Source organism: Pristis pectinata, chromosome 6, assembly GCF_009764475.1.
Source record: "Pristis pectinata isolate sPriPec2 chromosome 6, sPriPec2.1.pri, whole genome shotgun sequence".
In the NCBI taxonomy this organism is placed as follows: Eukaryota; Metazoa; Chordata; class Chondrichthyes; order Rhinopristiformes; family Pristidae; genus Pristis; species Pristis pectinata.
This window is the reverse complement of record NC_067410.1, coordinates 21,722,000-21,748,995: the sequence shown is the minus strand read 5'-3', so window position 1 is coordinate 21,748,995 and position 26,996 is coordinate 21,722,000. Positions and strand designations below refer to the sequence as shown.

The following is a 26,996-nucleotide window of genomic DNA, read 5'->3' as shown; positions in this document are numbered from 1 at the left end:
TTTTCTTTGGCCCTGCGCCTTATTCCATAATTGGCTGAAAAACTGAGGTCACTGGTGCTCTGCAGCTGAGTCTATGTCCCAAAGAAGTCTATCTATCTCAAAGTCTTTTTAGATCTCACTCTGCTACTCCACCATGCCTAAGAAACTTTAATGGAGTGGGTTACACATGCTCTTAGAAAGGACTAGAGATACATGGTTCACTATAAATTCTAGACACACTTCTCTAAAAACAGTCAGCAATCTATTTTATTTAACCAAATATAGTTTACATATAAAATGGCCTGAATTTAATTGTGATTACTGAATTTCTTTTTCTATACACATTTGCGCTGGAGCACTTGGATTATTGGGATGTAGAGGGTGAGCTGCAAAGAATGAACCTCACTTATATTTGTTATTGTCATTGTTATTTTAAGGGCAGGGTGTATGGTAGTTTTGTTGTGCATGTTGCATTACAATGCAGTGACTCAGACACATCATGGTAATGAAAAATAAACTCAAAAAAACTCTTCACTTGTTGAAAGTCTTAACAAATATTCATAACGTTTTGTGAAGAATGTAATGAGTTGCAGATGAGAAGAGCTATTTATCTAAAGCTGGAAACCAAAACACTTTTGATTACAAGTTAATGGCCCTTCAAAGGAATTGCCCTTGGCACATTTGGAAATTCAGACAATAATCTGAATTGTATTTGAGTGTTAATACAGACTCTCACACAAGTTTTGTCCTACTATAGGACATATCCGCAGTGGCAGGTAAAAGGCACATGCCTGGAAACTGAAACCTTTAGTGGCATGTTTCTGTGCGGCTCACGACTTAATTTCTGTGAAAAATAAGATGTAATGGGAAAGCGGGGACTTACTGTAGTTTGCATGGTTTACTGTTCTCGGTGCATCTGTCATGTTCACGCACAGAGAAGCCTGGGCATGCGCAATGGCATCCAACGGCGCGCAACACATGCCTGCCTTTTTCATGATGTTTACAGCCAGCGCACTCATGCAGAAGCAGGCGCCAAGTGCGAGTACGCGCTGCTTCAGTGCCACTTAAAGGGGACGTGCCAAAGCAGACGCCCATCCAGAGCTGGCAACAGGCCTCAGGTAGGTCCCTTTCGAGTGATCTACTCTCCCTTCTCTGCCCTGCACACACACCCACCCACCTCTCTCCTGATTCTTAGCAGGACCGCAGTCCTCAACAACCCCACTCACAGCCACCGATCTGCCGACGCAACCTGACCCAACCACCCAATCTGACCCCCGACCTGCCCACCCCCTGACTGCTAAATCTCCCTCCGGCCACGGATCTGCTCAACGGACCCAACACCAGAGCCACTGTTGCTCCAGATTCCATCATCTGCTGTCTCCTGTGTCACCAAACCCACTGTTTTCTGCCGACCCAATCGCCACCCCATTCACAAATCTGCCCCCACCCTCTGCCACCTCCCCTCTCCACCAACTAGAGAGACACCCCCAACCCTCCTACCTTCTGAATCATTGTAAGTTGCCCGGCTCCCCTTCCCAACAGTCTCCTGGTTCAGTACCATGAAATAACTCATCAAAGTGCAATCATACTTTTCATCAAATACTCACTAAAGAAGTATTTATGTCTGCCATTCTAATTCCATTCTTCGAAATGGAGTTACGTCTTTGCTTGCTGTTTCCCTTGGTTCCTTTCTCACATAATAATCTAGGACCATAATTTTGCTTATTCTATCAATGTATCCAAAAAAAAGTCCTGCCAGTGCATGGAACCATCTAACCGTGCCTTAAGTGAATCCAGGAACTTTATGTCCTTGAACCTTCTCAAGGTCCCATTCTATTGATCAAAATTTACCTTTGTATATTGTGCCTCTTATATAGTTTCATTGCAATTCATAGAGTCACACAGTATGGAAACTTTAGCCCACTGAGTTCATGCTGACCATTAACCGCCCATTTACACTAACACTACATTGATCCCATTTTTCATTCTCCCCACATTCTCATCAACTCCCCCCAGATTCTCCCACTCACCTACATGCTAGGGGCAATTTACAGTAGCCAATTAACCTACTAACCTACACATCTTTGGGAGGTGGGTGGAAACCAGAGCACCCAGAGGAAACCCACACAGTCACAGGGAGAACATGCAAACTGCACACAGACAGCACTCAAGGTCGGTATTGAACTCATTGAAGTAGTGCTCCACTCTGACTTTGCTGCAGTGTAGTAGTCTGAACCAAAATGTTTTTCAAAGATCATTCATCTATTGGCTCCTTAACCTGCTTATAACCATCTATCTATCTATCTATTTATCTAACTACCTTCCTTCCCTCCCTCCTTTCCTTTCCTTCCTTCCCTCCCTCCTTCCCTCCCTCCCTCCTTCCTTCCCTCCCTCCCTCCTTCCTTCCCTCCCTCCTTCCTTCCCTCCCTCCTTCCTTCCCTCCCTCCTTCCTTCCTTCCTTCCTTCCCTCCCTTCCTTCCCTCCTTCCCTCCTTCCTTCCTTCCCTCCCTCCCTCCACCCCCCCCTTCCAAAATGAATACCTAGAGGAAGCAGAAAGTACCTGAACAAGTAATCTAATCAAAGTTTCAGGTGAAAGGATCAAACAAAAGCATCTGGGTTAAACTACTGCACTGTCATAAAGGTACAGCCAATCACAACTTTTTAAAATATTTTCTTTTCCCATTATCTTTCTAACTCATTTACTTCTCTCTTAATTCCAACTTCCTTTCCTTCTCTTACTTTTTCCTTCTGTACTTTCAGTATAGGATTTGATATTTGGAGTTAAATGTTCTCTCCTGGTTCAGACTCTGTTGGTGTGGGATGGATCTTAATTTGACAAAATGAGTGGGTTGTTATTGTGTCAAAGGTTAAAATGCAAAAGATTTACAACAGGAATTGATCCTGCCTGCAGCACAGCCACGTACAGTATAAAGAAGAGGGATGAGAGCCAATCCACTTACAGGAGTTATTTTAAGTATTATAATGAGCCCCCTACTTTCATTCTCGCAATTTTTGACCGAGCTATTGGATCCCATCATGCTATTTCTTTCAATACAGTTGGATCCAATATGGAAATTTGGAAATATCTGGTCATGTTCACCCACACACGTGTAATGCAACCAGTACACTTCAGTAATGCCCTTTTGCAAGCAGTATTTCAAACTATTGCACAGGAAATTGAATCATGCTTTTCCAGAGCAATTGTTAACCACAACTAACAGTGGCCACTCCCAGAACAACCACATTTTATTAGCACTACGCTTCCATGTAAACTAAGACTCTCCAACTATCTTTATATCCATGCCCAACCCCACACTGGTTTTGATCCAGGCTGTGTGCACCCAAAACCCAAGCCCCTGACTCCTGATTGTACCCCAACTCCAGATCAGCCCCTCAGCTCCCAATCATCAGCCAACTCTCAATCGCTTCCCCAGCTCCCAATCAATTCCCCTGACTCACTTTTTCCATCTACTCCTGATCACTGAACAACCACACCACCCCCCCCACCTCCCAATCATCCTCCAATCAGCCACCCCAAGATATAGGCAAAATGGAAGACCAGAGCCCTTGATAATGAGGTATAGGATAAAGGCAATAGAAAGGGAGGATCAGAGCTCATAAAATCAAGAAGGACATATGAATCAGGAAATTGAAGGTGCATAGAACAAAGTCCTTTAATTTAAATGTGGACTGGGCAAACCAAATTAGCAGTAATACTGGAGAGCAAAGGCATGAAATGTGTAAGAGATAGCTTTTGGAATCAATACACACACACACACACACACACACACACACACACACACACACACACACACACACACACACACACACACACACACACACACACACACACACAACATATAAAACCAGCAACAGAAATGACTATTTTATGCCTAATATTGTACAATGAGAATGAGTTAATTAATAATTTGGTAGTTAAAGACCTTTAGGGAAATTTAGGGAAAAGTGATCCTAATATAATAGAATTTAATACAAAATCATATAAGAATTTTGTTCAACCTGATAGCAGGGTCTTAAATCTAAACGAAACAAGCTACAAGGGTCTGAGGTATAAGTTGGCAATTGCAGACTGGGAAGCTACATTGGAATATTTGACAGTAAACAAGCAATGGCTACCATTTAAAGAACAATTACATAGTTTACAACAAATCCTTCTCCGGCAGTCGCTTGGGTTGAAGACAGCTTGCCTCCACTCTAGCTCAGAGGAGTGGAGATGCCTGTGGGTGAATCTTTTGACCTAGGGCGGCTGCTGTAATCCAATGATGATTGGAGACCAGGTTCTACTGCACAGACTCAACACGCACATGTACATGGACATGCATACACTCACCCTAAACACAAATAGATACACTCTGATCACACACAAGCACACACACGCGTAGACACAGACACATATGATGTTGCCCACGTCCTCTTCCTCGGCCCTTATTGCTCACATTCCAGCCCCAACCATGACTCCCTTCCTACTTCAATCCCACTTCCTTTAGTGTGCCTATTTCTGTAATCCTTCCCCTAACTACCTCCCTCAGTCTTTCCCGCTCTCAGAGCTCCCTCCCCTTTCAGATGTCATTCTTTCTTAGCCCTTGCCCTGTCCTTTCCATTCTTCCCCTACTCCCGCCACTCTCCAGATGCCAGCCACTTGCTCTCACCCAGAGTGAGGCCACACTATCCCCATTTCCACCTGGACCACTGCTTAAGATGCAAATTTTGTTCTTAGCTATGTATTAATTCATTTAAAGTTATCCGTTGCTTGTTTACTGTTTTACATTCACTTTCAGTTTCCTAATCTACCATTTGCCCTCTTCAGGGCCCCCACTGACTGTTCTCTTTCCCCCCCAAAGCCCCCAGTCTCAAAGATGGTGCCACCCAAAGCTTGTGACCTGGTCCAAACCTTTGAAAGCTCTTATGATTAATGCAAGTTATTGGGGTGCTTTACAAACATAAATTATATTGAGGGGAAGGAAATTGCAGAGAAATTAAGCAAATATTTTGTATCTGTCTTCACAAAAGAAGTCAGAAAACCTCCTGGAAATAGTGGAAAACAATGGGTCTGAAATAAATGAGGAGCTGAAAGAAATTAGCTATTCTGAAAAAAAGTATTGTGGAAAGTAATAGGATTGAAATGTGATAAATTTCCTTGGGATGCAGATCATCGAATCCTGGGGATTTATCACCTTTCAGCCCCATTAAAGCAGGTGGTTAGATGTACTGGTTGTCATTCCAAACTCCACAGACTCCAGAATGGATCCCATACATTGGAAGGTATGATATGTAACCCCGCTATTTAAGGAGGGAGGGGAACAGTAGAAGTTAGCCTAATATCAGGAGTAGGGAGAATGCCAACAGCTGTTATTTAAGGAAGTGGTAACTGGATACTTTGAAAATATTAATAGGATTGGGCATGGTATTTATGAAAGCGAAATAATGTTTGACAAACCTATTCAAGTTTTTTGAGGTAGTAGATATATCAGGGAGAACCACTGGACATTGTGTATTTGGACTTTCAGAAGGCTTTTGATAAAGTGCCAGACCAGAGGTTATTAAACAAACTCAGAAAACATGAGATCAAAGAAAACATATTGACATGAATTGATGATTGGTTAATAAGCCAAAAAACAGAGGGTTGGAATAAGTGGGTAACCTTTAGGCTGTTTAGGCTTTTAGGCTTTTAACTTTTAGGGTTTTGAGGCTGTGACTACTGGGGCACTCAGAGGATCAGTGCTTGGGCCCCAGCTTTTCCCAGTCAATATCAAACTTGGATATATTACATGATATAGATTGGGGTGACAGGACCAAGTGTTAAACATCCAAGTTTGCAGATTATACAAAGCTGCATGGCAGAATGGGCTTGAGGAAATTGCGGAGAGGCCTCAGGAGGAAATAGACTAGCTGAAAGAGTAAGGACCTGCCACATTGAATATAATGTGGAAAAATAAGAGGTCATCCACTTTGGTAGAATTTTTTTTAATGGTGAGAGATTAAAGGGAGTTGGCTTTTAGGGGAACTAATTCCCCCTAACCACCAAAGGAGCTTTATGTCCACCTTTGTACCACTAAATCACATCATGTGACAGAAGCTGAATCTTAGTGGGTTGCATTAACAATCGGAGGAAACATGGCAAAATACCATGTTGGAGCATACATGCATAGAGTGTTTCCAGCATTTACCGCTTTACCTTAGACTTCCAGCATAGGGCTGCACAGCCCCAGTGACCCAGGTTTGACTTTGACCTCTGGTGCTGTCTGCGTGGAGCTTGCACACTCTTCTGGTGACTACATGGGTTTCCTCAATGCTTTGGTTTCCTCCCACACCCCATATGCTGGTTGTTAGGTGAATTGACTCGTGCAAATAGGCCGTAGAGTAAGTGGGTCGTAGGAAAATTGGGAGGAGGATGTGAATGGTGTGAGAGAAAAGTTTGCAGGAAAATAAGAGGGGCAAAGAGATTGAAGGGATTGCTGTGGAGAGCTGGTGTAAATTCAATGGACTGAGCACTCACTTCTACATTGTAAGGAAGTAAGAATTTCAAAGCAACATACTGGAAAATGGGTGGGATGGGAAGGGTGAGGGAGGTGGTATGTAGAATCTAGGCAGAGCTTCACTTCTAATGACTGGCCAAGTTCAGCTGCTGTACTGTTGATTGTGTGAGTATCAATCAGCACCATACAGTGTCGGGCCTCAGTGCTGTACCACTAGTTATTGCCATTTGTGCTCAATGTTTGTAACAGAGGATGAGAATAAATGGCAGAAGGATCCAGGGGAATTTTTGTTTACAGGGCAAATACATATCTCTTTAGTACAGATTACACATGTATTTTTTTTAAATATCAGAAACAAATACTGAAACATCACGAAAATTCTGAGACCGTAACTAATAGTCTTTTGCTGTGAATTCACAATTTATTAAGTTATTTGATATCTTGACGATGAACAAGAAATTTTTACACCAAAGCTTTAATTTCTAGTGTTTTGATTTTACTAAAAGGGAGCTCAGGTTGCTTCATTACGTGTGCTTTGTTTTGGCAGTAATGGGTCCTCAGTGTTTCTAGTTGGGCCTGTGATAAATGACTTGAGTTTGTTCAGTTTTTTTTCCACTGATTTCTGTTTGACACTTGCTTACAATATATATAAACAGTAACACCTATAAAACATATTTAACTCTTTGACTGCACCTTGGACAGCCCTTGTTAATGTGTAACTCTTCCAGTGCTCAGTTATCAGTTCAGGAATGCTGCATTTTGGTTTGGAAAATGGTTTCAGTAACAAAAAGCTCATAGTGAAATAAGAAAGCACAGGCTGTGACTCCCCGCAGTGACACCTCGTCACTGACTTCATCAAGAATAAGACTGTGGCCTGTGTGTGATTGCAGTGCCCAAAGCAAGGTTTGAAGCAAACCTGTTCCATCTGGCATTTCTTCTTTTGACTGGCACATTTTTAAACAGTTTGACAAATCTGAATGCTGAATGATGAAAACACAACATATACACAATAGTCATTTTGACAGTACTGTCCACCTGCATAAGCACTCACAGCACAAGTGTTCAGTTAAAGTTGGCGGTGAAGGTGGAGATAGAGGGTCTAATTAAACTGATTCTTGTGTAAATCATTGTCAAGTACAACCCTTCTGTTTACATCTAGCATTTATATTGTGATCAGTGCATTTAAGAGCATCAGGTCTTCTGAATGTAGATGGCCTGATTTTGATCTCGAAATTGTATTTTGGCTAAGTTAGCCTTCTAACATCAGTTGTATCAACATGCCATAAATCTTCTGGTGGTCAAACTGCATTTTGTACAATGCTCTGTTGTATGTTGAAGGTGTGTTCCTGGAGCTTTTTGACAAGTTTTATGTTGTTATTTCTATTGGAATTTGCCACCTCTATGCCCAATTAGCTATCTATAATTAACTCTTTGAGTACAAGAGATCCTAATTTGGAAATGTTGCTTTACAATTCCAAATTTGACAGGAACCCCACATAATGATAAATGTTGAAACACTCCAGTAATCAGCAAGCTATTTATAGGTACTTCACACCTAATGGGCTTGTGTGTATGTTCATATGTATATTGTAATTAAATAATTTTGGGAACACAGCCACTCTGTATTTCCAATACCTGCAGGGCCCATTAACACTACAAGTGTTAAAGGAAGCACAATATTTTCAAAACGATAATGTTAACAAAGTTAATGACCTCAAAAATTAATAATGTTAGAATGCCTAAATATTCTGGCTTAGTAAAATAAACGGAGGATATCCCACGCTGAGCTGTGAGCTCTGAGCTGTAAGGTTTATCTCATTAGGTTTTTCTTTTTCAATGAACTAATCACATTCCATTCAGTCCCTGAGTTATAAATATGTTTCATACATTTATCCAGTAAATAACTAAACCAAAAAAACTATAAAAAGCATTATTTTCTCAAAGTAATAAATGGCATGATGTGTGTACCATAATAAAACATACTGTTTTGGTATGCCACAGCCTATGGTGCTGTTGTGGAGTTAGCAGTGGCACTTCTACTCCTTGTTCAACATAAATTCTTTTTTTTTAAATTACTTAATTTACGTGTTGTGGCTTCTGACAGTCCGGTTAAGAACTTTTGGTTAGTCTGCAGGACTTCGGGGGAAAACCCCACCCAATTCATACAGGTTTTAGAGTGGGATTCTAGGTTTGGTTATTCAAGAGGGCTAACAGTAAATTCAGCAGTGGTTCCCCATCTAGCAATCTGCAGACTTAAAGTGAAAATAGGGCACAAGGTCATGGCTGAAAATTGCTCCACCCAACACAAATATTTTTTTACAATTCTCTCTTACCTCAAATCTATTGCAACACCACATTGGTTAAAGGCATTTTTATGAGCCTCATTAATAAGTTATTTAGTACTTTGTTTTAACACCTGAATCAACCCAACGTTACTTTTCAGTTTTGAATCTCCAGTGTTGCTCAGGCTGCATTACAATGTGATTGGTTCCAGATTTATTTCTATGTTTGCCAATATTCATAGCCTTTAATAATATAATTGGAGAAATAAATTTGCACTGAATATATATTTTCAATTGAAAAATCTCTGCAGTTCTCAATTGAATTTTATTGTAGGAAGTAGTACCATTTGAAATTAATAACAGCATTATGTTATATGTACAGACACAGACTGGTGCCCATTGAGTATGACATGGTGCCGACAGACCTCAGCTAGACTGGCAGTTCTTGCATCACTTCTTGGCCAGGAAGAAGGAAAAACAAATGTCAGTAAAGGTTTCAATGTTAGTGGAGAGCTGACGGTCCTGGCAGCTCCTGGAATTTTTCTTGTGAATGAACTAATCCCATTCCATTCATTCTCTATTTTATAAATGTGTCTTGTAAATTAAAGTTAATAAAAATAAATGACTGAAATAAGGTTTGTTTTTGAGGAAGCAATGGCTTCCATGTTCTTCTGCACTGAGATCCAATGACTTTGAAGGTGTCTCTTTCTTCTCTATGTTGCATCAAGGTTTCTATGGTCTTCCTAAATGAAACCAATGCCTGTAATAGCCCTGGCATAGCATAGTGTTACCAAGGTGGAAGAGGCGTTTTCAACTATGCTTCATTCCTTGGACTGAATGTTGGCACCAGGCTTGGGTCAGGATTCCCTGGCACAGAGCCCTGTGAAGGAGCAAGCCATTCACATAACCCAAGACAGGCTGGAAAGGTGTAATGGACTTCTGAAGAACTCCATCCAGCTACTATCACCAAGACAAAGAACTAGAGATATTCAGATCTACACTAGAGATGCAACAAGCACGCTGTTTTCTTTGCCTCATTGCATTGTTATCCCAGCGACACCTTGCAGATATTTACAAGTAAATTACTATTATTCTTGCGCTGATACAAAAGTAAACCTTTTCATTGCTGCAGGAGAAACAATAAGCTATAGTTACAGCTGTGAACAGGGTTCAGCTCAGAAATCAAAAAAGGACTTAGGAGCTTTGCGGTGGTCTGTTGGGACAGGTAGCTGTGGGTTGCAGGCCAGATTTCAGACTCACAATATGTTATTTTTTTCATTAACATTTGATTGACAGCTATCCTTGATCATGTTGAGGACAGCAAACCCACCAACTTTCTGGACATAACTTCCTACCTGTATTTGGAGGCACATTGAAAGCAGAAATGTACTTTTTGAGGCAAAGTTGTATTCTGTTCAGGAGGAAGGTTTCTGAGCCCTCAGATTCTTTGAGACCTCCTTGCAGATGAAGGGAACCAGTGAGACAGAGTCACAGAGCCAATGCAACACGGAAACGGATCCTTCAGCTCAACCTGTCCATGCCAACCAAATTGAGATGAAGTTGGAAGATTTTTTCCCAATGAAAGCATAAAGATTTCCATCATGCCATCTCCAGTACTAGTGGATTGCAGCTTCAAGTGGATCACCTCTGATTTAGAGCAGGAATCTTCCAGTGAACTCACAAGAGTAGCAAAGGTAAAGGCACCTGTTCATTTCTCATCTCTCTCAAACACATGAGCCAAATGTCATTTCCAACCTAATGCACCTCCAAACAGTTCTCTCACCTGCATCAAATCCTTCCCCACCGTCACAAACACACATTAGGACACCTTTAATTCCCATTCCAAACATGTACTCACCTCTTTCATGATCTGTTCACAGTAACCATTAGTCATACGATAGCCTTTATAGACTCAGGAATGCCTGTCATGGTTCTTTCATCACTTCACACAAAAGTCCCTCCTTTCCCTTCCACACTTCCCTATCTTACACATGCTCAGACTCAGTCTGTGCCTTGTAAGCAGAAGGCCCACACATGCAGGCATTAACTCTCACCCTCTCTTGCTACATAAGAAGAAAGAAGTAGAAAAAGACTTCACAGCAGCGCCCATGCTGGTGATCCTCTCCTAGCTAGAGTAATAATTAAGAAGTTACATGATTTCTTCACAATTGTACACATTAGAACTTTCAACTTGAGAGCTTATCTTAACAGGATCTCTGGCTGTCCCATATATCCTATCAACTACCTCAGAAAAACCCATATTCAGCTGGTAAAATTACCAAGGTGAGAAGTAAATTCAAGGTAATTATTGTGGTAATTATTGTGTTCACATTAAATTAGCCACCTTCATAGAATTTTGCAAATTGTCTTGCGACCTTTTCAGAGCAGTTTCCAATTCTGTATTGTCTGTGGATCATTAATATAACAGCTGGCAGACTGGTTTCATTATTCTTTATTGCAATCTTAAGGAAGTAACAAGGACAGTTAAAGTGGAGGGCTCTGTCTAACTTTTCAAAGGATAGCAATGAAAGCGCTGCTTTATCGACTCTCCCTGGCCTCTGGCTGCAATGTGCTGTGCAGAACCTCCTTCCCTCTCCTCCACTTATCAGATGATGTCTCTGCCTCCAATTATAATCCTCCCTGTAAAACATACATTGCACAAATTGATACAACACGCTCTATGTTGGGGATATAGTAGAGTCCAAGACCTAGTCTGGGACTTGAACCTCAGCTTGTACAATGAAGCAGTGCTCATTAATGCTCCTGGTGGTATCTCTGCTGTGATTGCCCCTGAATATTTCAGGTGTTGTGAGAATGCACAGAGATGACATGTGAGCAAGGGGCAAAGCCCTTGCCCTTGCTACTTATATTTTTGGGCATGTAGAATGGTGGAGGATGAATGAGCATAGCATTGGATATATAGGAAGTACAAGACAGCAGGCTAAGTGTAAATAAAACCAACCACAGTGGTGGCGAGTGGTGGTAGGAGCAGCACCCACTCCCCTGTCTGACAGTCCTTAGAGTAGATGTGTTGCTGCATGAAGTGGGAACAAAGAAGTTGTGCAATTCCAGGTAACCTCTCCACAAGATGGCAGTGCACAATACTTGACAGGAGGTTGTTGCCAAGTTCAAAACTAACCAGGGGCTCAGCAGGACCAGGTCATAGGAATGACGAAGGCAGCTTTCTTTAAGAAACCTAGCAGATTACAACTATCCAGCTGTGCTATGTGCCAGATAGATGTCCTGAGGTGAAAGTCCACATACCCATTGATGTGTTCCACATTTACTGCTCACCCTGCCAAGTCCTCTTCCAGCCTTGCATTCTTTCCTTTCAACCCATGAATATCCATGCTTCATCAGGATAAGTATTCAAGTTGCAATTTATAATTGAAAGCTTTCCCATTCTCCCATATGTCATGATCAAATCATTGTGACAGATCCCAGTTGCAAGATAAATCTTTAAACATCAAATCACTGTGACAGATCCCAGTTGCAAGATAAATCCTTACTTGCTGTCACTCAGGTGGGCTGAATTTAGACAGATGTCCGTCGTTGTTTATGTACTGACTTAATTTGCCATATCTCAATGCATTGCAGCATGGCACATAATACTGGTTCATCTGACTATAGAAGGGCCCAAGAAGTAATTCTTTAACTGCCTGGAGGAAACAACCCTAGATCTTCTTGTAATTAAAACCAGAAGTAGGGGTAAGTAAATTCACATGCCTATCCTAAGCTGAAAGCCATCCTACTTTTATTCTTGATGACCTTCATACTCACTTCCACTGGCATATATTTTTTTGCAGAATATGGGCAAGATTTGCAAGGCTGGAACTGTTGTGGGTCTGGAGTCACAGAAAGGCCAAACCAGACAAAGGTGAACCAGATAGGTTTCTACTGTTGCCTAATGGTTTCATAGTCAACATAGCTGTAGTTTTTGTTCCATTATTTAATTAATATGAATTCAAATTTCCCTATGGTGGAACTTGAGCTTGTAATTTCTAAGCATTAATCTAATAACAAACACAAGAGCACAAAGAAACAGGAGTAGAAGTAGGCCACCAAGCCCCTCAAACCTGCCCTGACATTCAATATGATCACAGCTTTTCTATGCTGGCCATAATACTCCCCACCCTATAGCATCTGTAACAGAAGGATCATCACATACAGGCATTGTAAAACAAGCTTAGTTTTGTAGTTAATTCATACATTATTTTCATTCACTTTAGTCCTGGAGGAGCAGTCTGTTGACATCCTAAGACAAGAGAGTGTGTCTCAAATCCACATTTTGAAGCTGTGGCTCATCAACGTATATCTCAAAGAATGAGTTTGAGAGGCTGCGGAGGTAGCAGTGGGGAGGTTGTGACACACAGTTGATAAGCAGCAAGTTTTAACACCAGTGGATGAGAAGATTATTCCTAAAATATGTATTCTTAACAGAAGTCACTTAAGTTATCAAAAATTACAGCTAGGTAAGTGGGCTGAAGATTGGCAAATGGCTTTCAATTCAGATAAATGTGAAGTGTTGCATTTTGAGAAGTCAAACCAAGGTAGGACTTATTCAGTGAATGTTCAAGCCCTGAGGAGTGTGGTGGAACAGAGGGACTGAGGAGTATAAGTACATAGTTGGCTGAAAGCAGCATCGCAGGTATACAGGGTGTTGGAGAAGGCCTTTGGCACGCTGGCTTTGAATCATCAGTCGTGGCATTGAATATAGGAGTTAGAACATTATGTTGCAGTTGTACAAGATGTTGGTGAGACCACACTTGGAGTACTCTGTCCAGTTTTGCTCGTGCTATTATAGGAAAGACATCATTAAACTGGAAAGAGTGCAGAAAAGATTTTAGAGGATGCTGCCAGGACTCAAGGGTCTGAGTTACAGGGACAGGTTAGGCAGACTAGGACTTTATTCATTGGAACATCGGAGACTGAAGGGTAACCCAGAGTTGTATACAATCATGAGGGGCATAGATAGGGTGAACACACATGACTTTTTCCCAGGGAATGCATACTAAAAACTAGAGGGCGTAGGTTTAACATAAGAGGTGAAAGATTTAGAAGGGACTTGAGGGGCAACTTCTTCGCACAGAGAGTGGTGCGTATATGGAATGAACAGCCAGAGAAAGTGGTTGAGGCAGGTACAATCACAATATTTAAAAGACATTTGGATAAGTACATGGATAGGAGGGGTTTAGAGGGATATGGGTCAAATGCGGGCAAATGGGACTTGCGTGGTGGGCACCATAGTTGGCATGGATGAGTTGGGCCGAAGGGCCTGTTTCCATGCTGTACTACCCTATGACTCTAAGTATTGAAACAAACTAGAATAAGATTATTAAAATTTACTCTAAACTCTGCAACCAATAAAACCCAATACAAAGCCTATGCTGTTTATATAGCTCTAGTATAACCATTCAAAATGACTAATGAAAGCCAAAGGATCATTGCTGCCACAGAAGTCAGGAGACTAATATTTGTTTTCCATTGAATTGAGCATGATGTAAAATGGATAACCAACCCGTTCACATCAAGTTTCTCCCGGAGACTGAATGTAAATATAAAGGAGAATAAAATATAAGGTTAAGTAAGTAGGTTGGGCAGTGTAGAATGTGAACTCCAAATAAGCAGGCTGAATTACCTGTTTGAGGCTGTGATTCCAATGTACCTCCATGGTAAAATTAAGCTCAATGTCTTTCCTTTGTTGTCTTGTACCATTCAATTCTCATTCCATTGAACAACTTTGAAATACAACTGATTAAGTTCTGCAAGGATTGGTTAAGTCGTGTGCAAGTATTTCAGCTCAGTAACAACTGTTGCATATGCCGTTAATAGCCTAACTCATCAGTTCTGGACACTTTCAATAGCCATACACTCTTCCTTGCTTCTCTGGTAACTTTAAATTTTTCATCAGGCAAACATTCTAAGAAATGGAAAACTTCAAATCTTTCCAGCTCTAAGAAGAAATTTTCTTCCAACAGCTGTCTTATTTTATGAAAGCCTGAAGTGAATGCATCCAATCTTAAACCATCAATCACTGGGTTTGACGTTTCCTGCAAACTTCATCTATAAGACAAACGGGGAAAATGGACCCAAAAGTAACGACAAATTGCCAAATGCAGATGGAATTATTTGGGCTTGTTTATACTAGTGATTTACATGAGTTCAGAGTAAATGCCTTTGCAGATAGGATTATGCTGCTAGACAACCATTTGAACTGCTGCTGAAAACACCTGCCACTAGTATTAATAAATATTGGGTTTAATTGACCACAATTAAATTTAGAAATGTCTAGTGTATAGGATTAATGATTTAAGTGAGCTGAAGTGCTTTAAAAGGTCTTTTTTCTAACCCCACTCATGTAAATGACAGCATCCTCTTTGGTTGAACCCTTGCAACAGAGGTCTGAAACATGTTCCAGAACATTTGGTTATAAGTAAGTGGCTTTAATGGAAAGACTTTACATGATTCTGTTATAGAGCCATAGAAACAAGCCCTTCAGCCCATCAGGTCCAGGCTGACCTTTTTGTCCATCTACACTAATCTGCCTGCATTAGGTCTGTAATCTTCCATGCCTTGCCTATTTAAGTGCCTGTCTAAATGCCTCTTAAACATAATGATTGTATCTGATTCCACTACCTCCTCTGGCAGCGAGTTCCAGACATCAGCTACCCTCTGTGTAAATAAAACATACACCTCAGAACCCCTTTAAAGCTTCTCTCTCTCACCTTAAGCCTGTGCCTTCTTGTTTTTAATACCCCTACCATGGGAACAAAGATTCTGACTATCTACCCTATCAATGCCTCTCATAATCTTATCGACATATATCAGGTCACCCCTCAGCCTTCTTCACTCCAGAGATGTGAGCCCAGCCTGTCCAATCTCTCCCCATAATTAAAGTCCCCCAATCCAGGCAACATCCTGGTGAATCTCCTCTGCACACTTTCAAGCATAATCACATCCTTTCTATAGCCTGCTGACCAGAACTGCACACAATTTTCCAAGTGCAGCCTAACCAGTGTTTTGTAAAGTTGCAACATAACATCCCAGCTCTTATATTCTATGTCCTGACCTACGATTCTAATGTAATTCTAATTTGTACCATGGATAAGCTCAAAGGACATTTCCCTGTTATTGTGGATGTTTATGTTCGGATGTGTAGTGATGCTGGTGCTAGACAAATATATAAACGGATCTTTGTGATGAGTTTCCAAAAAGAACTCTTTCAACAGATCTTTGCTTGAATTATTGGAGATGTATTTAGCTTTGATCTAGAACAAACCATTGGTAATATGCTCTTAGTGCAAAACCAGGACAAAAAGGAATCTTTTAATTTATATAATTTCACTTCAAATTGGAAAAAAAAGTTATCAGTAAGATTCTTTCACCTCACTTGCTCTCATTGTTATAGATGAGAGAGACAGTAAGTAATGAAGCTTGTCAGTTTCACTTGTTAACTTGGAAACAGGCCTAGTGAGATCGGGGCTGATGGTTTAATCATCCTTTGGGGAAAACCTGGACGAATGTGAATTCCAATATATGTTAGGTGGGCTGAATGTTCTGTTTCTATGCTCCATAGTAAAATTAAGCTAATAACGACCCTTTGTTGGCCTTTGTATCTGGTGTAAAATATGTAACATGATGGGTGCTGTAAATATCCTTGTTTGTTGTGGAGAGAATCTGTCTTAATATCTGGAGTATTTGTAATCACAGTTCTGAATCCTGTTTCTTGGTGCAAGTTCATGATTTTCATTCTAGGAATGACAAATGTACCCTTGGCTAAATGACCAATGGAATAATGGGACGGAATTGAGCGTCTGCACTTGTTTCCACCAGCCATAGGCTAGTGAGATGGTAGGGGACAGTTTCGCAGATGAAGGGGAGAAAGTGAAAATGAAGCAGAAGTACAAAGTTCATAGGATGCTGAAGCAACAATATTATCAGGTATAAAATATTACTTGGATTGCAATTGCTTTATCAGTTTCAGAAGTAAGGAACTGTTCAGGAACATAAAGTAGCAAGTTCATTGGTTGATGAGCATGATTTGCATCTTGCCATTATTTAAGAAGTTTAATTACTAAATATTCAATATTTTATATTTATGGATATAAGTATGAAGCCGGTGAACATTTTGATTACTTTGCTTAATGGGAAAGCTGCTTTAATTTATTAACCATGTTTCTGGATGAGCAATAAATAAGTTCTTTGGGCAGCAGAGAAAATCTGTGGGAGTCTAGGAACAAGGCCAGTGTTATTGTTTAATGAGGAAGGAAAGGGAGGGAGAAATTTAAGAGATTATGCAATAAATTTCAGCTTTGAAAAAATGCGCAAAGGCAATCAAGATGTTTTATGGAGAACTCCACATCCTTGTGTAAGCTCCACAAATGCTACCTTTCCTTATCAGGTTAACAGTTCAAGGAGCTGGAGCCAAGAGGGATCACACTAACATGTGTTCTGATGATTTATCAAATTACAGCCATTAGGATGGCAATGGTTCTACATTGACCATTAGCCAGTGTAGAACCCAGTCCAAACCAAGCCAAGCCAAGCCTTCTGATTGGTGAGAAACGACTGCACACAAAAGGCACACTAGTACAGCTGCAAAAAATTGCATCTCACTCCTTGGCAGAGTGCAGTCTTCCCCATACAGAACATGTGGCGGAATCACATTTGGGATGTATTCCAATCAGAACAAATGACATTTGGCCTCTGCTTGGAACTGCAGAAATAGCAAGTATTCCACAGCTCAGTCAGTGAAATAAGCCCATCTTCCCTGCACAGAAACGTCAACAGGAAAGTACTGTGAAGTACTGTGACCTCAACCAATTTGACTACCAATCCCTTGTCATTTTAAGCTAACCGCATCACGCAACTTCTAGAGGGAATGAAATAGAAATGTGGTATGTTTAAATATATCAGCATTGTCTAAACATGATTATGGCCCACATAGTAGATGCAAAGCATTTTATGTTAAGGACGAGTATAGAATGTGGCTGGATTCTAAATCAAATATAGTAATTTCATTTTTCCCAGGCATTCTTGCAGTAGAAGTTGAAATAAACAAGGAAAAGGAATTATTTTAGTGTTCTGTGGATTATGGGAGAGGAGTTCTGAATTGGTCTGATGGAAATTTTAGTTTGGATTTAAAGCCAGATTATGAGCCATGGATGGCTTTGAATATTGTTTCTCAGGGACAGTAAATTCTGATAACTAAACATCAGATCAAAACTAGCTGGGAGGGCAGGGGCACAGGGATCTCTGATAAGAAAATTAAATCAAATTCCAACTGCTGGCTAACATGCAATGTTAAGATGTCTGTAGTCCAGATAATGCTGTCTTACAGTTAAAGACAAAGAAATGAGAGTTAAGAGGGATTTTAAAAAAATTACTTGGAATTTTTTCTTAGATAAAACTAAAGGTGCAAACTATTGCAATCGCATTAAGCATAGAACTATTCAAGTTCAATTGTCAATCAACCCTCATCTGACAACTTCAGCAACCCAGATTCATTTCTGACCTTGGTGCTGCACATGCAATGTTTGCATGTTCTCCTTGTGACCCTGGGTTTCCCCAGGTCCTCAAGTTTCCCTCCACATCCCACAGATCTGTGGGTTGTTAGGTTGATTGGCTACTTTATATTACCCTTAATGTAGGTGGCCAATGGGAGAATCCGCAGGGTGCTAATGGGAAAGTGTGAGAGAATAGGTTACAGGGAAAATAATAGGGAGGAATGGGATTTATGGGTTTGCTTGGAGAGCTGGTGTAGATTCAATGGGTTTCTATGTCATAAGGAAAGTATTACATAAAATAATATGATAATATAAAAGAGAAGCCTTCTTCCAAAAAGGACTGGAAGGAATGGTCAAAGCCAGCTGATAAAAGAATTGTGGTTTTGAATGGAAATAATTGCAAAGGAGACAAATGTGAAGCAAAAACTGGGTTACTGGGAATAATGGGGTGGGGTAAAAAATATACAGAAGGACACTTTTACACATTACAACATTATTTAATTTTTATACCTCACGTTTACAAGATATAAATGAAGTGGAATAAAGGCGAGAAAAAAAGGAGCTGCTGGAGGAACCCAGTTGGCCAGGCAGCATCTGTAGAGGGAAATGGGCAGTTGACGTTTTGGGTTGGACCCTTCATCTGGACTGAAAGGGTAAAGGGGAGATAGCCAGTATAAAGAGGTGGGGGGGAGGAGTGGGGCAAGAGATGGCAAGCAAAAGGTGGATCCAGATGAGTGGAATAAACTACTTCTGGGACAGCGCAACACATCAGAACAAAACTAAACCATCTTCATTAAGTCATGAATGTTTGAAATTTGTGAGTCTATGGCACAGTCGGTGTTCATTTGTTGAATATATCCAAGGCTGAGGTTGGTAGATTTTCGGATGCCAAGTGAATCAAGGAATATGGAGATCGACAAGAAGTGGATTTGAAGCTAAGGTTGGGGATCAGCCAAGATGTTGAATGGTAGAGCAGTCATGTGATGGAGGATGAGGAACACATCCTCCTGCTCCTATTTCGTATACCTTGTAAATGAGTTCCCCTTAACAATAGTCTCCATTTTCCACATTGACAATGAGTGTAAATTTCAACTTTAAACAAAGTAGGGTGAAATTGCAAGCAATTTTGGAGTTCTGGGCTCATATTTACTAGGAAATGTAATGAGATTCAAACCTCAACGTCATTCATTATGGCCTATAATGAAAAGAGGCTTTCGTGCAATTTTTCTGAGCTCAATTTACAGTCAGATCCCAGAAGTAAAAGTAATGTTCCAGACAATAGCACAGCCCAATCCCTAGCCACAAGAATTTAATAACTGTTACTGTTCACATGTTCTAATATTTCATGTGCTTTTAATGAAATGTCATGTACTTGGATTTCTGTCTTGTATAAATAAGGGCAAAGCTCTTGGTACAGTAGTATAAAATAATTTTGCTCTTTGTGGGGAGAGTTTCTATAGGTATAGATATGAATAGGAGAGGAAGAGGAAGAGAATTAATGTCTTCAGAATTAAACATGTTAAAATTAAACAAAAATAAAACACAAGTAGCATTTTAAATCGATGACAGCAGTAGCCCTTTGCCTTTGCACATACTAACAACATTTGCCCTTGTAGTCAGGGTCCAGTGCACTGCTCTGTATGTGCATAAAGTATCTCACCTTCTAATTAGATCTAGAAACCTCATGACACATGATAAACAGATACCTCCAACCCTTCAGATGGCATGTGTGTATGTATTCCATGTTGGAGATGCACCTCCTATTTTGTCAGAAATTTCAGTTTATCCATCCAAGGCCTTTACCTGAAAAAGTGTGCCTATTGCATCTTGCCTAAAATTGGACTGCCTGATATCAGTCATAGCTGAACAATCTATGTCTAGCCATGTTTAAATGTGGCCGAAGCAATGATCCTTAAAGAAATACCAAAGGCTGCCTACAAAACAGTTTTATTTTAAATATGGTTATTGAATGTCAGAAACCCTCTAGTCATTCTCTGGATTTGGGAATCACTGGCAAAGCAATTTTATTGATCATTCATAGTTGTTCCAAGTTTAATACGACTCAACACTTCAGAGTCAACTACATTGGTGGGGCCTGCAGACATATAGATTATTATACACCTGAAAAGGCATGGTAAAATTCTGTTATGTGTGTGACCTGTGCTAGTTTTGTGCATGGCCTCCAGGACACAAAATTCTATCATGCATGAAACCTAAAATGTTGTGTGCAGTATAGTAGTACTCATGTTACAGGCCTCAGACAATAGTTTTCCTCCATTGGAACCTGTCATTATGAAAGGAGAGATTACAAAGGAAGTGAGATTGGAAGCAGATTGGGGGTGAGTGGTGGTAGATTACTGTAGGAGATTGATAGGACTGTGGTGTTGAGAGAGAATCAAGGCAATCGGGAGAGACAGGGGAAGACAAATAATCGATGAAGTTGGTTTAATCAGATAGGTTTGACCTTGAGGGCACTGATTTGGAAGTGGTGGTGGATTTATTGTTCAGGAGATGATCAGGATGGGTAAAGGAGGTTGGGTGAAGGATTGGCGACCCTGGGGACATTAGTACCAAGTCAATATAGGAGCAATCATGAAGAACAACTTATCTGGGAAAAGATAAATGTCTTGGACACCTGTCAGGAGGCCAGGGTAACATCAGAAGTAAGGCCAAAAGTAGAACACAACATCTGGTCAAGGGCTTCTCTGTGTGCCATTTGATCTTGCCTGATGGTCTCCATGTGTATGTCCTAAATGGACTCATCCCAACTGCATAAAGCAATCAGGTTTTTAATCAGATTTTACAACTGTATAAAACCTTGGTTAGGTCACATTTGGAGTATTGTGTGCAGTTCTGGTCACCACATCACAGGAAGGATGCGGAGACTTTGTAGAGGGCACAGAAGGAGTTCACCAGGATGTTGCATGGATTGGAGTGTTAGAGCTTAAGGAGAGGTTGGACAAACTTGGATTGTTTTCTCTGGAACGTTGGAGGCTGAGGGGAGACCTGATAGAATTATATAAAATAATGAGAGGCATAGACAGAGTTGATAGCCAGAGTCCTTCTCCCAGAGTGGAAATGTCAAATACTAGAGGGCATAGGTGAGAGAGGGAAAGTTTAAAGGAGATGTGTGAGGCAATTTTTTTACACATAGAGTGATAGGTGCCTGGAGTATGCTGCCAGGGGAGGTGGTAGAAGGAGATACTACAGCAACATTTAAGAGGCATTTAAATAGACACTTGAACAAGCAGGTAATAAGGGGATACAGACCATGTGCAGGCAGATGGGGTGAGTTTAGAGTGGCATCATGGTTGATGCCGATATAGTGGGCCAAACGGCCTTTACTGTGCTGTACTTCTCTATGTTCTATGCCTTTTTGTGTTAAACTGATGTATTGGGATGTGAGCTCAATTTTTCTGAACTACTAAACTAGGGACTTCAGGACTGGTGTTCCAGGATTATAACTACTTCACTACAATGCTTTAAGCATCTCTTGTCTCCATTTGCATCTACCCAACCCCCCAACCGCAGCCCCCACCCAGCCATCTTGTTCGTACACCTTGATCTTGATTGTATGCCTTCCCCCTCCCAATCCCTACCTTCCCATCCTGGATCTAGATGAGGACTGCTGCCAAGGAAGCCAAAAGCCAAATTCGTTATTGTGGAACCAGTGAGTTGTCACTGGAGACCAAATTGATGTTGCTGTTCAGCAGCAAAATGTTGCTGAGACCACAGACCCAACCTCTGTTGGACCTCCAATCAATTTCAGGACTGAAAATGAATTTCCACCATTTGAGGTCTAGTTAAAATAGTTATTAGTCTCTGAAGCCATATTTTCCTCCATTGGTAAAATTCTTCTTCATGCCCCTATTTTTAGACTGCAATATCTGGTTTATGGTTCACAAGGGATGTTGTCATTTACAACTCTGGGAGTTTAACTTTTCTCAAGATTTTTTCTATTCTTTGTGGAATATATTTTGACATTACAATCTTTGCAAAACTATTCTTTTCTTTTTCAATCTTTTTATTAGTTTTCAAATTAATACAGATTGATATATAGCATCAATATTTATACAGGTAATACAAAGAGATCAGGAGAACAATCATGGTATAGATAATCATAAAGAACAATAAAATATAAAAATATCTGTAGATCCAATGATCTCTTAGTAAATGAATATAATATAAAAGAAAGGAATGAAAAAGATTTATTATATAAATTAAAAAAAAGAAAAAAAACCCAAATCAATAAGAAAAATTATAAACAATATAAACTAAACTGAACAGAAAAATTGCAAAAAAAACAAACAAAACAAAAAAAAGAAAAAAAAACTGGGCTAAAATTTCTCAGTAGAAACAGCAATATTATGTCATCAACTCCGTTCCTCTAAGTTGGAAAGTTATTGAAAGGGGATCTACATCATGTGAAAATATTGAATAAATGGACTCCAAATATCTTCAAATTTAAGCGAAGGATCAACAGTACCACTCCTAATTTTTTCCAAGTTTAAACATGATATAGTTTGAGAAAACCATTGAAAAGTAGTAGGGGGTATTGGATCCTTCCATTTAAGCAAAATGGATCATTTGGCCATTAATGTAACAAAAGCAATCATACGGTTAGCGGAAGCAGATAAATGGCCAGACTCTATCCTTGGTAATCCAAAAATTGCAGTGGGGTGAGGTTGTAAATCAATCTTCAATACTTTTGAAATAATGTTAAAAATGTCTTTCCAATATTTTTCCAAAAGAGGACAGGACCAAAACATGTGTCAAAGAAGCCACATTTGATTTACATCTATCACATACAGGATTTATATGGTTATAAAAGCAAGCTAGCTTATCTTTGGACATATGGGTCCTGTGAACTACCTTAAACTGTATCAACGAGTGTCTGGCACACATTGAAGATGTATTAACTAAATGAAGAATTTTCTTCCATGTCTCTGTAGGTATAGATGTCTGGAGTTCACTTTCCCATTCATTCTTAATTTTGTCCAATGATTCTGGACATATTTTCATAATTAAATCATAGATTATTGCTATCAAGCCCTTCTGATAAGGATTAAGACCTAAAATTTTTTCCGTAGTTTCAATTTTGTAAGGTGTCGGAAAAGAGGGTATAGTAGCTTTTAAAAAATTTCTAATCTGCAAATATCGAAAAAAGTGTGATCTAGGCAAATTGTATTTGTTAGACAATTGTTCAAAAGACAAGAAACAGTCATCAGTGAATAGATCGCGAAAACATATTATTCCCTTTTCCATATGGAAAAAGCTGAGTCAACTCTGGATGGATGAAAGGAAAAATTAGATTGAATGGGACTTGACAAGTTAAATTTATTCAATCCAAAAAATTTACGAAATTGAAACCATATTCGTATTGTATGTTTGGGTTAGTCATATGTTTACTTAATTTGGTAAGTGCAAAAGGGAGTGAAGCTCCTAAAATAGAAACTAATGAAAATTCAAGTACTGATTGGTGCTCAAGGTGTACCCATTTGGGGCATTGAATTACATCTAAATCTTGTACCCAAAAAATTAAATATCTGATTTTAATTGCCCAATAATATAATCTAAAGTTAGGCAAGGCCATACCACCATCTTTTTTTAGTTTTTGTAAATATTTCTTACTTAACCTTGAGTTTTTATTCTGCCAAATATATGAAAGAATTTTAGAATCAATAGTGTCAAAATAAGATTTCGGGACAAAAGTTGGAATCGCTTGAAATAAATATAAAAATTTTGGTAAAATATTCATCTTAATCGCATTAATTCAGCCTACCAATGATAAAAACAGTGGAGACCACTTAGTAAATAATTGTTTAACATGGTCAATTAAAGGCAATAGATTAGCTTTAAATAAATCCTTATGTTTCTTGGTAATTTTAACACCTAAGTACATAAAATAGTCAGTTACCAATCTAAAAGGTAATTGGCTATAAATTGGGGTTTGCATATTCAATGGAGAAAGTTCGCTCTTATTAAGATTTAATCTATAGCCAGAAAAAACACTAAACTGATCTAGTAGTGATAGTAATGCGGGGATAGATTCGTCCAGATTAGAAGTATAAAGTAACAGGTCATCTGCGTAGAGAGATATGAATCTTCTGTCCGCGAGTAATGCCACATACATTTGAAGAGTCCCAGAGTGCATAGCCAAGGGTTCTAAAATTTGCAAAACTATTCTACCTTTATATTAGTCCACACATTGTTCTGCAGAGAAGGCCTGGAAGTTGCTTATGTTTACATATTTACATAGAACTTCCACTTTTTAAAAAATAAATTAATTAGCTTTTATCCATTAGATCAAATAGCATTTGATGACTTCAGGTTCTGACAAATGCTGTTCCAACCCATTTATTATGAATATAAATAGGGAATAAATTATGATAAATTCTTTTTCTTGGAACATCAACAATCAATATTTGGTATAAAACAGTGCAGCATTGACTGTAAAATAATCATTTTGTTTTTATTAAAATGCTAGTTTAATGCTTCCTTGGAGTCAATTGAATTTTCTAACCACAGAAACAATTCTTCTTAAGTGAAAATTGATGTTGCTTTGAATTCTTCAGGTTATTTAAACTAGAACTCTATACATAATAATAACTACCACTTTATATCTCCATTATACTCTGCTTGCTTGGACAGTACCAGTTTGTTTGCATAATGGTTCATGTGGAAACCTTCACCTTAGTGTCACTGTTCATACAAGTATCAAGGGACTGTACTAAGAGCTCCTGAGCATTCTAAGTCCAACCGTATGCAATAGAAGGTGCAACTTTATTATGTACACAAAACACCTCACAAATGCATTCAAAGTTCATTGCACTCCTTGACAATTTCCACCTTTCATTCATTTCAAAATAACAGGATGTGTCATTTGAAACCATTTAAAGCATTACCATCAAATTTTCTAATAGTTTGTATCTGTATATTTACACTTGTGTGCAAGTAGTTTTGAGGAGTGAAAAATATCAGTGTTGGTTTTGGCTCAGTGGATAGCACTCTCACTTCTAAGTCAGAAGGCCATGGGTTCAAAACTCTCAAGAGTCTTGAGTGTAAAATATAGGCTGAAACTCCTGTGCAATGCTGAAAAAGTCCTTCTTTAAGTAAGTTAAATTAAAAATAAATGTGAAAAATACCTGGTTAAAATAAAGTTTTTATCAGACTTGTTCTTAATTGGAGCAGTATTTCCAAGCTCCAACAAATTAGGTGCTTCTCTTTTACAAATTTCACACAATAAAATTGATTTTATTATTTGGTGTCAACACATGCATGCTCTTGACCTCTGTCTACAACAATACCAACAGACTCCCATCACAAAGCTGCCACATACTCAGTTCCACTTTATTCTCCACTACATTGAGTGCCGCAACAAACATCTTTTCTCCATCCTTTCTGCACCACTTTCTGCATTCAATGGATCATCCTTCACAATTTTGCCAGTTCCAGCAAGATTCCCCTCCCCTCCCTTTTCAGCATTTTAAGGAACGCTCACTTCACTATTCCCTGGTCCACTCTTCCACTGCTCACCTGCCACTCCTCGTTTTACAGCACTTTCCCATACAACTGCAGGTGATGTAACACTTGTTCTCTCATCTCTTCCCTTCCCATTATCAAGCAACCAAATTGTCTTTCTAGATGAAGCAGTGATTCACTCGCACTTCTTCAAACCCAGTGTACCACATTTGGTGTTCACCATGTAGTCTCCTCTGCACTGGAGAAACCAAATGCAGGTTGAGTGATTGCTTTGAAGAACACCAGCAATAAATCTGCAGAAGTGGCCCTGAACTTTCAGTTGCCCATCACTTCAATTCACCATTCCACTCCCACTCTGGTCTCTCTGTTTATAGCCTCCTGCACTGTTACTGTTGAGGCCAAATACAAGCTAAAGGAACAGCACCTCATCTTCCATCTAGGCACATTGTAGATTTCCTAACAGAGTATCAAATTGTTCAACTTTAGATAACTAATTCTGTCTGGCCATTTCTGCCTGCCATCATTCTGGCTTGGTTTTTCTTTCTCTATTTGTATAGTCTGGTCTACTGGGCATTTCCCAGACCCTTGATATTAGCCACACATTACACAAACAAAGAAGCAAACTGCTACATTAACTCACTTGGTCTCAACCTATCAGAGATATTTCCATTGTTCTATCCATCCCTCCCCCATCTCCTCTATTACTGAAAAATGATTTGGTTTCTTTCTTTACCATTTCTGATGAAGTGTCCCAGAGCTGAAACGTTAATCATTTCTCCTTTCACAGGTGCTACCTGATCTGCTGAATGTCTCCAGCATTTTCGACTTCCATTTACAATAAAATTAATTTCCTCTTTGCATTGTTCCAACATATTCATCGACTTGATCACAATTCCAGTTTGTTGCTCCATTGGATTGTTGACATACAGCTATACTTTAATCTTTCTTAGGACTCAGGAGATGACATTAGCCTCCATGGAGTATTTGTAATCAATGATCCTCACTACTATTAAGGCAGAAGAAATCAAAAAAGCAGCAAGCCAGTTCTACGACTATAATAACAGGTTAAAATAAGTGTAATTTGCAGAACCGGCGGCAATATTCAGCCAGTCATTGCATATTCCGCACACTGATGGTCTTTTAACATCAACCATGATTACAGCAATGTATGTTTCCCCGATTTTTGTAAGACAGTTTCAGCCAAGTAATTGCAAACAACTGCAGCAATAACACGTCTTTAAAATTTTGAA

At 39.5% G+C, this 26,996-nt stretch overlaps 1 long non-coding RNA gene across 2 annotated transcripts in view; it reads left to right on the top strand.

Annotated features, from left to right (window-relative positions):
• The first annotated feature begins 1,018 nt into the window (after positions 1 to 1,018).
• Positions 1,019 to 26,996, top strand: part of LOC127571733 (uncharacterized) — a 35,318-nt gene continuing 9,340 nt past the window's right edge. Inside the window, exons 1-3 of one of the 2 annotated variants that reach the window (XR_007956504.1) lie at positions 1,019 to 1,097; positions 12,356 to 12,466; positions 12,565 to 12,635. This is a non-coding gene — a long non-coding RNA (uncharacterized LOC127571733). The remainder of the gene's footprint in view (positions 1,098 to 12,355; positions 12,467 to 12,564; positions 12,636 to 26,996) is intronic. The other variant, XR_007956503.1, reaches the window with a different exon arrangement.